Consider the following 13,567-nt stretch of genomic DNA (forward strand, 5'->3'; position numbering starts at 1 on the left):
CGAGACAGTAAAATGGTGCTAACAGAGCTTCATTATGTTGTCTGCGCCTTGTAACCTTCCAGTGAGTATCAGGTGTGGGAGTTTAGGCAGCTAATGAGACACACATCATGTGTTAGTGTAGTAAGTGTGTTTTTGTGGTGTGGTTGTGGTGAATGTCTGAGGTCAGTGTGATTGATTTAAACTCAGCATCAGTGAATCTGAACAGTGAAAACAAACTGAGTCAGTAGTTTTAACCTGTCATTAATAAACAGGCTGAATATCCAGTTTGATCTGACTATGAAACGTGGTTTGGTGTGTTTACTGATCAGGAATAAAGTGAAAGGATCAGTGTTGTGTTCAGGTAACGTTTGATAAAATCAGACACATTATTATCAGAGACATGATGGCTGCTGCCAGAAGGACTTTAACCCTCCTGCCATCCTTTAAAAAACTCACACCCATCACCCTAGGGACCATTCTCAGCCACGCCATAAAAAGACCATATATCCATATTTTATTCCACTTTAAATTAGCCAACCTTGTAAAACTACTTCTCCCTGAAATATTCATGTAAAGTTTTAATTATATTTTCGTTGTTTTAACCCTTCAAATCCCAGTGTTATTACATGAGCGCCCTGTGTTATAAGCCCCCAAAACCAAAAAACGAAACTAAATATTTCCACAAAAAACCAGTTGAAGTAATATGTGATTGTCATTATAAGTAGGCCTTTAGATGGACCAAAGATTGGCACCAACATACATTTTGACCTGCCATTATTTTTTTTGCATTTTTTTTGCAATTTAAAAATTAAAACTTCAAGGCCCTGAGTCTTCATTGACATCCAAGAAAAGAAGAAAAAATAAAATCATATGATGATAATTTGGGGTTGAAAAATAGCATTTATAATGGAAGTCAATGGGCAGAAAATGGTCCCCAGGGTGATGGGTGTGGGGATTTCTGCTGCTCAGCCATTTTAGGCTGATTTAAGGAATTCACACTGGAATATTAACATTGACAGGTAAAAACTATCCTGTGGCAAGTTTGGTTATATTCCACTGAACACAGTGGAAATGGCAGCCATTTAACACATAGCAGTGGCACAAAAAGGTCCCAAGAAGGCAGGAAGGTTAATCAAAGTGACGTCCTCTTTCTGAGTTAAACACAGAGCTGAATGTTTGCTTTCACTTCTTTATTCAGTTGTTCAGGTTTGAACGCTCTCAGCAGGTGTTTCTAACCTGACCTGGATTACTGAGAACCTTCACAGACATGTCGAACATAATATCCTATTAGAACCATTAGAGCAGGGGTGTCGAACTCCAGGCCTCGAGGGCCGGTGTCCTGCAGGTTTTAGATCTCACCCTGGGTCATCACACCTGAGTTCATTACCAGGCCTCTGGAGAACTGCAAGACATGTTGAGGAGGTCATTTAGCCGTTTAAATCAGCTGTGTTGGATCAAGGACACATCTAAAACCTGCAGGACACCGGCCCTCGAGGCCTGGAGTTCGACACCTGTGCATTAGAGCATGCTGTATGTTACAGGTCCTGCCAACCTCACTCACAACCATTCAGGGTGCTCACCAGCTCCTGTGCTGGGCTCACTGGCTTTTAAATTTCTTATGTTTGTTTTTAAATGCCTTCACAATCTGTGTAAATGTCATAAAAATGCATTTTGGGTCCATGTACACATAGCCTACTAGCCTCCGGGTTCGACAGACACGAGCTGCAAAGAGGCGTGTAGGACTGCAACTCTTCTTCACCGTCACAAATTTGCTTGAAAGCCACAAAGGAGCAACGCTGCTTTCAGTTAATACAGCTACACATCACTTACAACAAACAGATGCTCAGGCAAGAATTTTATTCATTGATTTGACTTTAAAACAATGAGGACAATTTATTGCAGTAATTAATTATTAACTGGAGACTTTCTTACTGATCATCCACAGAAGTCAGTTTGTATGAATCATGTTTTATCTGATGAAATCCTTGTTAGTACTGCAGCGTGTGTTAAGGGTGTGTCTAATTAACAAGTTGAGCTTTATTAAAACTTGAGGGGAGTAACAAAGATCACAAGAGGAAACAAGAAGTTATCAATAGGTTTTCAATTAATTTTGCTACACAGATCAGCAAAAACACCACTGTGTGTTGGAACAGGAACAGGAAGTGATACTGTACCACAGAGAGAGCCAACACCAAGTGACAGCACCATCCACTTTTTCCATGTGCTCTGGTGAAATACTGACCTAATGAGGTCCCTGCCAGTGCGGTCAGACTGGACTTCCATCCGGCTAATAAAATTGGACCAGTAGTAGGGTGACCATATTTTGTTTTTCAAAAAAGAGGACACTTAGGGCGGTGGGGGGGGGGGGGGGGGGGGGGGGGGTAATAGAACGACTAGACACTGCTAGCATAATTGACAGGTTTTCGACGGGGCTCCCACACAAATGCAAAGCAGAGGATGAAGCATCGCCAAAGACTAGAAAATGTGGTAAAGCATTTCTTCCCTTTAGCTTCAACTGCACAACTGCAAAGGTAGGTCTCTGACAGATTTACTTTCCCCTGCGCCGGGAGCACGCACTGGGATCTCCCAATCACAGACAAACAGTATCCTACATTCTTGACTTTTAGCTCACAAACACTTCTTAGAATGACTAACTACTCTAATCCATTTTGGAGATGTTAGCTCTTTATTCAGTAAAGTTAAAGTGGGATACAAATAATATCAGGCTGATCTTGCCAAGATTGGTTCCACCTGTCCAAATGATGGATCCCACAGTTGTTTATGTTTTTAAACCAATTTTGCACAGAGAGGCATTTTTTGAAAAATGTATTGATAGCAATGTTGAACATTATCAGAGGACAAAAAAAACTACACGTAAAATAATCACATCGTGACGCCTCTGCCTTTCTAAATGAAGGGACAGTAACTGCGTGTTTATATGTAAGCGTGTAAAACCTGAAGATAGTCACATTAACAGTAACAGTATTTTGTCTCTATCCGCGATTGGAGAAATTCATCTCATGTAAACAGTAACATGGCGCAGATTGTGAAAAAAGGCACCTTTGACATTGCGTGACAAACTCAGTTTTCCTCGTCCACGCATAAAGGCAAAAACTAAGTTTTCGAAAATCTCCAACCTGGCAGGATTTTTAAGAAATCTCCGTTTTAGGTTATTTGAAACGCGTGTGGACGAAAAATGTCACATCGGTTTTTACAAGTCAACGAACGCAAGTCCCCCCCCCCCCCGCAAAAAACCCCAAAAAAAACCCAACTTAAAAGCCTCTGGAATAATAATGTTGAAGAAATAATGCCTCATCTGCATAAGAAAGATTACCAGTACACGGTCTGTCCCGTCTGTGAGTGCAGAACAAGCGCTCACAAAGCAGCAGTTCGGGGATGACACAAGGGTCCTCTGTCGGACTATAGGAAAACCCGGACATTTTCATCAATCTCGAAAATTCCCCTGGACGCCCCGGACAGGATGTGAAAAGTGGACATGTCCGGGGAAAAAAAGGACAGTTTGTCACCCTAACCAGTAGTCACCCCAAAATATTATTATATCCCATTCGACCAACCGTGGGTTCGTAAAGAGCCGACTGGAAAATAATTTCTCTGCAGCTTTGGCCCCATCATTGCCTTTTATTGAACAATGCTGCTCCCATCAAGTTCAAAACGAGCTCTCAGTTTAAATATCTGACATATTTTCTGTGTTCTACTGTGAATAAATGTGAATTTATCTGATTTATAAATCATTGTATTCTGTTTGTATTCACGTTTTTACGAGGCAGCCTTTCTGGATCTGTGCTTGTTTTTCAGTGCTGGCATGAATTCAGAATCTGGGTGTAACAGATCATTGTTTACAACTAGCCCTGTAACAGAAACCAGTTTCTGTCATGGTCCCTGTGTTTTCCCGGCCAGCCCTGCTAGGCTACATGTGTTTTTGTTTTGTTTTCATTTCCCCTCCCTCCTGCTCCTGCAGCACTCGGCCGGGGCAGAGCTCTCTTTGGGCTCCTGCCCCTGGCATGCACACCTGTCACTATTCAATCACCTGTAGCTTATCACCACTCTCCTGTTTCCTCGCAATCTGGGGAATTGAGCGTGAGTGAGCTGCGAGCAAGAGCACAGTGTGAGGAGCGGCTGAGAACCCGTGAGTTTGGAGCGTCCGTCCCTTTCCTCTTCTGCCCGTGGACCTGTGGAAGCCCTTCCCCAATCCCTCACTTTTGTAAATAGCACCTGGTGTTTAATAAAACGAAAAGACTGAACGCAACCTGCTGCCTGCGCTTGAGTCCAACCCGCTAGCCCCGACAGTTTCAGCTTAAACAGTTTTTTCCCTCCCATAAAAAGATCTCAAAACTTTAACCGTTGTAAAAGCTGGTCCTCACTCAGCAGGTTGTCTCCCACTCGAAGCACCAGACTCTTTGTTCCACTGACTGAAGTGTGGAGTCATCCTGCAGCCGCTCTTCTCTCACCTGTTGGGACTCGTCCTGAATTATTTTCAGCTCTAAATGAGCAGCTTTTATCCCACAGTTTCACTCACACTGCATATCTCACACATATGCGGGAATGTTGTGAACAACCTGTTCATCACTCTGAGAGTCACCTCACACATTTTTAAAGCTGCCTTTCCTTCACGTTTCTCTGTTTATGTGTGTTTGTGTGTGTTTTATTTTTACCTTTGTTGGGATCCTAAGGACTCTTTCTCAAACCTCCACAACACAGCCCGCCACAGTTTTCCAACCCAATTCTCATGTGTTCTCACATTAACAACAACAGCCTTCATTTTTACTCCATGCTCTCTTCTCCCCACTACTCAAAGCTTCTGTCTCTCTCCTGCGTCTGCAGCAGTTCACAGTTGTGGCATGTCAGAGTCCAGTGGGCCGTTCTTCTTTGCCTTTTGTCTTTCACTCTTTTCAGTCTCTTCCTTTGCCATTTCAACTCCCAGTATGGCAAATGTGAAACTCACAGTCTTCTCAAGTCCATTCACACACAATGATGTCGCAGGTGAACCTCCCAGCTTGTGATCAGGAGCGCATGCTTCCATGGTATTTCTACATGATGCTGAACCCTTTAGGGTGTAGCCTAGCAGGGTTTAGGGTTTAGGGCAGTATTGCTGTCTGTTCACCTTGTTGACTCTTGATGTTGACACTGTTGCTCTCGAACTGCATTTTGTCTTCAGGGAGAGATTGATTGTGCTCGAAGCTTGTTCTTCAGGTTAAGATGTAAATGGAGTGAAGCTGTGTAATATTCAGCCAAAACACGGCTGGATGCGGTTCCAATTATGTTAAGCTATCATTTTGCTCTGGCTGCTGTGCTTGTGGAGGACGTTGATCCAGTTCTGTAGCCACCTGTACAAACACACTAAAACATTTATTTAATATCATTTTCATCACTACTTATTAACACTTTCCCTCTCTTATTTTCTATCCACATTTTAACACATCACTCTCTGTTATACACACACCCACGGCATGTCTAATCACCCACACTTCTCTTCACTGCATTCCTCAGTTTCTACACACTTCATTCTGCATGTATTCTTTCCCACATTTCTGAAAGAAAATAAACAAATAAATAAAAAAAAAATCATACAATCAAAACCTGTATTTGCCCGGACCACCTGGAGGGATGCCTCCCACGGCCTCACTGGCTGTACTGGTGGGCTCAGCTTTGTGGACAAGCGCGTTCACTGTCCGGCCTTTTCCTTCTGGTGCAAAAGTGTCAAACACCATAAACTAAGGACAGAGTCCTTCCTACAACAGTCCTGAAATCAGACGTTGTATTCCTGAGGTTTCCCTCCCAGTGGCCCATCCAAAACAAAAAACAAAACTAAACAAAACAAAAAAACTACAAACAAAAAGCTCTTATCCATGTCAACATCTCTTTCTATCACACAACCATCTTCCACACACTTGGAGTTTTCAACCAGACCACGTAGAGGAATGCCTCCCACAGCTCCAGTAGCCGTTTTGCTGAGTTCAGCATCCTTTGTACGAACAAGCGTGTCCGCTGTTCAGCCTTTCTGCCTTTTTTCACTGGTGCAAAAGTGCTAAAATACCATACACTAGAACGCCCAAATTATTGAACTTCTAAGATCCTGCACTTACTACTGCAACAAGGTGCAATTTCTCAGATTAGGATACCCAAATTCGTTGAGTTTCTAGGACACTGCATCTACTTGTTGCAATAATAAGGAACCGAGGCTTTTCCCGTCGGTCTGGTTAAAAATCCTGCCCAAATCAAAGCAGCTCACCATTGCAAATCCTTTGCAGTCCATCTCTTTGTTCTCTTAAAAATTCCTGCATGTGTGAGTCGCCGAAGCACACCCCGCAGTTCTCCCTTTTTGAAAACAACGGTGGGACTGAGGCAATTTACCTCAGGATGGCCAGTCACAGCGTGCCCATGATTCAGCGAAACTCACCGGAGGAACCTTGCTCGACAACGCCAAATTGTTGTGGAAAATTTAACAATAACCTGCAACACAGCCAGTGAGCTTAATTTGAAGTGGGTTTAATAAACACTGCAATGTGGAGAGAGCATCCCAGTGAAACACCAGGACCATCTCTAAATTGTGGCTACCGCCCTTACATCTTATATACAGACACACAGACAAAGAACATAGCACAAACTCACATGTTGGCCCCTCTCACGGGGGGGCTATACCTTCTCCCTCACAGAGAGAATTATGACCTTGTTTTCTGCTTAGCCGTCACCTAAGGATTTACATCCCTGATAAGCAGAAGGAGTCCCACTATCTGTGTCTCCCATTACAATGGCCTCACTGTGTTAACTTTCCACATGCATGTAAACTGGTGTCAGGAGCGCTCTTACTATGGTAAAGTGAGAAAGTGATATTACTTTAACTAATGTGATATGATTAAATATGTGATTAATACATGACAAAAGAAATCTGCCACCACATTCCCTAAACGACAGCCAATCAGAACAGTCCAAGGGAAGGCAGACGTATATAAGACAAAAGACATTAAGACTAGCTTTAAAGGACATATTTAAAAAATATATATAAATGCTGCTCATCCAAGTTTTAGTTGTGGCAGTGTTTCCCAGATGTTTTTGTTTTGTTTCTTTGTCTTTTGTTTGTTTGTTTGTTTGTTTCTTTGGGGGGGGGCGGGGAGGGGTGTTCGTTTGTTGTTCGTTTGTTGTTAAATTGGAAGGAATGGTTGTGCTACAGACCATAAGCTGATTATTGATAGATGATGTATCTTCTTTGAAAAAAAAACAACAACAACAGAGCAACGGTAGAGAAATAATAGCTACAGATTATAGATAGAATGATTTCTCATGATCAAACTGACTTTTTCAGTTCCTTAAAAAGTTATTTAAAAAAAAAAGTTATATTTTGTCCATTTGCCATTATAGGCATAAAAAAGTACCAAATTCAAAGGATGAATCAGTGTAGTGTCTACACCAGGGGTGGGGAACTCCAGGCCTCATGGGCAGGTTTTGGATCTCACCCTGGGTCAGCACACCTGAATCAGACGATTAGTTCATTACCTGGAGAACTTCAAGACATGTTGAGGAGATTATTCAGCCAGTGAGGATCGGAGGACCATGACAATTTACGGTTGCAAATATATTTTAAAGTTTTACATTAAATAGCAATATCTTTGTTGTAATACAGAATTGAGATTTACAAAGACATAATATTTACTCCTGCCACCATAATAGCAAACCAAATTTCATTTTATTCAGTTATTTAATAATTCAGTGTCAGGATTATTGCACATCTATGTTTACATTTCCTGCTTTATGTAATCATTTATGTTGAAATGGTCTAAAAATCTGCAATTTCGCACAAGCAGTACTTACATAAGGTGCAAGGAGATATTAATAAGAAACAGGCGATCATGAACAACAGAAAAGCAGCTACGGGAAAAATTAATAATAAGAAGTGAGGGGAGAGAGTGATACAAAATCAGCTACAAAGATGAATTTAGCCATTTTATGGTTTATTTCTTTTTTCTGTGGCTTGAGTTGAGTCGGACTGTCTCTCGGTCCATTGGTTTTTGTCAGTCAGAATCTGACAATTTGTGACCAATACATGGAAAAAGCAAGACCAGTCTGTTAGCCATCTGGTATGTTGTCAGAAACAAGACAAGTTTCTCTTAAGAATAGGAGTCTCTTGATTGCATCATTCAACACACTCTGCAGAGTCCGCCAGTCTCAGCACTGTATACAAAACAAGTCTTTAAAGCACAGCTAATGCTCATCAAGTATGAGAGGGTACTTTTAACCTTCACTTTTCATAGCCTCTAAATGTAATACCGTAATACTGTGAGACAGAGTGCTTCAAGGAGGTCAGGCAGGTCCAAAACTGCTCAAACAACAGGACTAAACTGTTCCAAGTTTTTGGTAGAGATATCTTGATATGACCAGGTGCCTGGAAGGGCACACATGAATAGTAAGAATTGTATTCTGTATTCTGTATTTCTACTTATTCCTTTATTTTCCATTTATTCCATTTATTTATTTCCATTTATAAAACATAAAGAAATGAAGGTCTGAATGAGACTTTGCACATTCCTGTATAATAAAGACTAACAGGATGTTCATAATTATTAAGTGGTCTGCCATGCTGTCCCAATGTGTGACATGTCCTAAACAAGTTTGGTGCCTCAAAAGTGAAACTGAAAGGTTAAAGAAAAAGAGACAAATAGAAAAGCATCATTTATAATTTACTTAAGCATGTAACACAGCTTATAACAGAGGAAAATGCAGTGTTCCTGCAGCTGCAGCAAGACAAGCAAATTTATGCCGCTGTATGCAAAACTCATAACTCATAGTCACTGGGTCTTACAGACATGCTCTGCAACACCCCCCCCCCCCCCCCCCCCCCCAAAAAAAAAAAAAATTTATTGGTATTAACAGCTGAAAGACAAGAAAAGCTGACAACTGTTTTATAATTGTTTTACATGTGCTTAAAAATGGATTCCAGATAGAAGCCAGACTGGCTATAGCACAGCACTTGGAGAACAAGACTGAATCCCAGTAATGACGACTTCCCAATTACAACAAAAATGCGTAAGATTCACTCTTTATGTTAATTGTGTTGAAATATTTAACCAAATTGACAAAGAATAAAGCCAACATTCTAAAAATGAAAGCAATGACTGACAATAATGACTCTGAACATTTACTCACATTATTTGAACAGGAACTCACTGTTACATTTAATAAACAGGAAGACAGATACTCAGAGTTGCACCATTCAGCAAGCTCTGTAGGATACATTTATTCATTTATTTGATTGAGATTATACTTGAAAAGCCCGATTGACTAATTAGTACATCAAATAGTGCAAAACTGTGGCTACATGCAGGGCATATTGCTTGGCATTTGCTGTTGGTATCTCTCAAAATGCACAGGGCGGCAGCGGTTTTCAACATTATTGCAGGCTACAATCACAGGCTTTTGATGTGATATCACATTAAGTTCACAACCATTTACAAACTGGATGTCATGTACCAGTATGTTTGAACTACTGATACACAAGTTATCTGGGAAGGCATTAATTAGACGTTGACCATTTCGGCTGCAGATCCTATCGATATTCACCCGATCTCTGCTCTCGATGAAGGACTGCACTGGAGTTCTGCACCAGAGGTCTTTCTTTTTCAAATATCTGTTAAATCAGTATTCCATTACACAGTAAGCAAGATACATTACACATTACTCATTAAACATCTTCACGTGACCTAGTTAAATCGCAAATCAGTTATCCTCTTGATGACAACAAAAATAATAATAATCATCATCATCACGTTATTTTTTTTTTAGCTGTCTCCATATTATATTAATTTGCTCCTTACAAGGAGGGAACTATTAATTTTTAACTCACTTCTCCCACTCTCTTGGAAGACTTCGGTTAAATTCATCTTGAAGGATGTGTCTTCTGATAAATTCGTCATATTTACTTCGGAGGCTTGTGCCTTGACAAGGTAAAGAGTTCGTAGTGCCCAGATGGACAAGGGCTACAGTGACCATGGCAGTCAAGACAGCAAAGTTCATTTTGTCTACAGTGAAAGAAAGAAAACAACATTGACCGAGTAATGTGTTTAAAATCAATTTAGCTGGGATGATGAACAGCAGTACTAGTTTGTGTTATTCTGTTACCATAGACATCTGATATTATCATTATTATTTGTATATTGAGACAAACACGCAGGGCTGATGAAAACTGAACTTTTGTAATAACTGAGTCAGTCATTTTTCCTTTTCCATATTTGCTTTTTATTATTCTTGTAAAGTATGACAGCACTTCCAACTGTTCCTAATGACGACACACATTTAGAAAATAAAAAAAAATTATTTCACACTCGCACAGACAGACAAATCATAAACAACATTAAATGAATATGTAGAGCAACAGAATAAGAGACAGAACAGTTGGCTTACCTTTCTTTGATGTGGTGTTGGGGAAATGAAGTGGAGGTGTAGTCGGTTAAAAGTCCATTTCTTTTTTCCTCTTTTATAACCTCACAACCAAATAGCCTCCCTAAACAACAGCCAATCAGAACAGTCCAAGGGAAGGCAGACGTATATAAGACAAAAGTCATTAAGACAAGCTGTAAAGGAAATATTTTAAAAATATATATAAATGCTGCGTATCCAAGTTTTAGTTGTGGCAGTGTTTCCCAGATGTGTTTTTGTTTTGTTTGTTTTTCTAATTGGGGGGGGGGGGGGGGGGGATTTGTTTGTCTTTAAATTGGAAGGAATGTTTGTGCTACAGACCAAAGGCTGATTATTGATAGATGACGTATCTTCTTTAAAAAAAAAAAGCAAAAAAAAAAAAGCAGAGCAACGTTAGAGAAATAATAGCTACAAATTATGGAAAGAATGATTTCTCATGATCAAAGTGACTTCTTCAGTTCCTTAAAAAGTGTTATATTATATATATATATATATATATCCATCCATCCATCCATTCGCTTCCGCTTATCCTTTTCGGGGTCGCGGGGGGCGCTGGAGCCTATACCAGCTGTCATAGGGCGAGAGGCGGGGTACACCCTGGACAGGTCGCCAGTCTGTCGCAGGGCCAACACATAGGGACAGACAAGCATTCACACTCACATTCACACCTAGTGGCAATTTGGATTATCCAATTAACTTATCCCCACAAGTTGCATGTCTTTGGACGGTGGGAGGAAGCCGGAGTACCCGGAGAGAACCCACGCAAACACGGGGAGAACATGCAAACTCCACACAGAAAGACCCCGGCCTGATGGTGGAATTGAACTCAGGACCTTCTTGCTGTGCGGCAACAGTGCTAACCACCGTGCCACCGTGCTGCCCTATATATATATTAATATATATAATTTTATCTTTAGACACTTCTTTATTGGCATCCTGTTTAAAAAATAATAATGATTACACCACATTATCAATAGTTAATCTAAAAAAGAACATAAGATGACAAATGGTATTAAGTAACAAAAATTGTAAATAACTACTTGTATTATAACAACCCTAAACAACAAACAGAACATTTTTCTCTAAGTAGAAAAAAATGGTCTCTGTTTAAGCTGTTTCACCACCAGTATAACCCACTGGAATCGTGTCTAGTAGATGGTTTACATTTCAGCTGTTTGTTTTGGCTGCTAAAATACTTTGCTTGCTCTTTGTTATAGTAAAAGTTTGTTGATATAACTTAAAGTTCATGGTCACTGATCATGATAGAAGACTCTGACACAGAAACTGAATTTCTGCAGAAGGGAGATAATTTATATGACTGAAGGGTACCAATTATATTTTTAATTATTAAATCTAAAGTTTTACTCAGTTGTTGTAAGACATAATTTAGTTAGTTAGTTCACTCTTGACAACATGGCAACCCAAATTACATTTATGCAATAACTGATTTGATTCTTGTCTGCAGAAATCCATATGCTTTCATTTTTGGCTTTGTGTAATTGTATGGTGTTATGTTGAAATGGTTCAAAATTCTGCTCTGCTGCACATAATGTAGTTTCATAAGTTGAAAGGGATATTAATAATTAACAGTTGATCATGAATAACATAAATGCAGCCATGTGAATTATTAATAATAACGGATGAGGGCAGTGAGTAACACAAAATCAAGTTTACAAAGTTCAATTTTGCCATTTTATTGTTTATTTCTCACTTCTGTGACCTGAAATACAGAGATCAGAAGAACCAGACTGTTGTGTCTCGGAGCTACGGTGTTTTAACTATGAACTCAGTGCAAGACAATATGTACACACACACACACACACACACACACACACACACACACACACACACACACACACACACACACACACATATGTACAGACTACATATGATTTGTCTTCAGTGGTCAGAATGTCTGATGATCTTTGGCCTATTTGTGGAAGAAGAAGTCCAGGCTGTGTGTCGTCTTACAAGTTTTAAAATCAGACCTTGGGACAGTACATTTCACATGTTTTTTCATATTATGAAATGTGCTGCAAAACAAACTAAGGCAAACCAACCGTGTCATGTAAAGGTTTAATGAGAGCACTGCTGTGCTGTGTTGGATTTAAAGTAAAGAACAGTGTAGGTTACAGTGTAGCAGAGGTCAATGTGAAATAAAGCTGATGATACTTAAAAGAAAGTGTATGTCTATTTAAAGTAACAGCAATGGTTCATGTTATAATTATAATAGTCCATGCTTTTATTAGTAAACATGTCACTCTTTCTTCATAGATTTCTTTCATTGATCTTAGTTGACATAGTTAAATAACAAATACTTAGAAAAATGTTTTTTTTAAAAAGTACACGTCTAGATGTTAATAATTAATAGCTGATCATGAGATGACATATAAAAACCAATGCAGATCATTCGTCAGAATTGTGTCGAGTGGTGAAATTGGATCATTTGGACGATGAATCTCAGCAGTTTATTGTTGATTTTGTTGTTTTGTGGTCTGATTTTGGCCCAGGATACTATCGAAACACAATCACATTCATGCGTTCACACATGTAATAACGCCAACGAGTTTGGTGCAATGAGAGAAAAAATACATTCTTTGGAAATCAAGGTGATGAACATTGAAAACAGGCTGACAGGCTACGGAAGTCTCATTCTGCAGCTGGAACAAAAGGGTAAAGAACAAAACTCAAGCAGAAGTGTATTTTTGTGATGTTACACTTTTTTTTTTTAGAAAAAAAATGGTGTGAAGAGTCATACTTTAACATTTTTACACTTTTAGTCTGAAATAAGCTTTTCTTTTTTTCCCTAGAGAGAAACATTGTCATATTAACCCTTTAAAGCCGGTCGGAGCGGGCACGCTCCGTTTTGCGCAACTACTTTTAAATCCTGGTACCACTGCAACCATGTAAGCTAGCGCAATAATTATTTTTGCATATGAAACCGGAGAAGTTGTACTTACATCTTATGCCATCAGCTTGTCCTAGGTCACGGTTTCCTTCCACATATAGCTTTACAAAAACTGCATAAAAAGCACTTGCAGCAACAAAAACATAATATTCCAGAAACACTCTTTGCCGATCCGATCAGCTGTTCATAACACTTCCTACTTTGGAATAGACGTCAGCGCGAATTTTTGCATGTCCGCCATTACCTGTCCGA

At 39.7% G+C, this 13,567-nt stretch overlaps 1 long non-coding RNA gene across 1 annotated transcript; it reads right to left on the minus strand.

Annotated features, from left to right (window-relative positions):
- Window positions 1–8,849: 8,849 nt before the first annotated feature.
- On the minus strand, window positions 8,850–10,437 carry LOC146674511 (uncharacterized). The gene is made up of 3 exons (XR_014909390.1): window positions 10,393–10,437; window positions 9,836–10,010; window positions 8,850–9,619 (listed from the first exon to the last, which is right to left on the minus strand). It is a non-coding gene; the product is annotated as an uncharacterized LOC146674511 (long non-coding RNA).
- Window positions 10,438–13,567: the final 3,130 nt, after the last annotated feature.

The sequence above is a fragment of the Rhamphochromis longiceps genome, linkage group LG3 (genome assembly GCF_057381845.1).
Source record: "Rhamphochromis longiceps isolate RC_006_pf linkage group LG3, R_longiceps_female_GT1.1, whole genome shotgun sequence".
In the NCBI taxonomy this organism is placed as follows: domain Eukaryota; kingdom Metazoa; phylum Chordata; class Actinopteri; order Cichliformes; family Cichlidae; genus Rhamphochromis; species Rhamphochromis longiceps.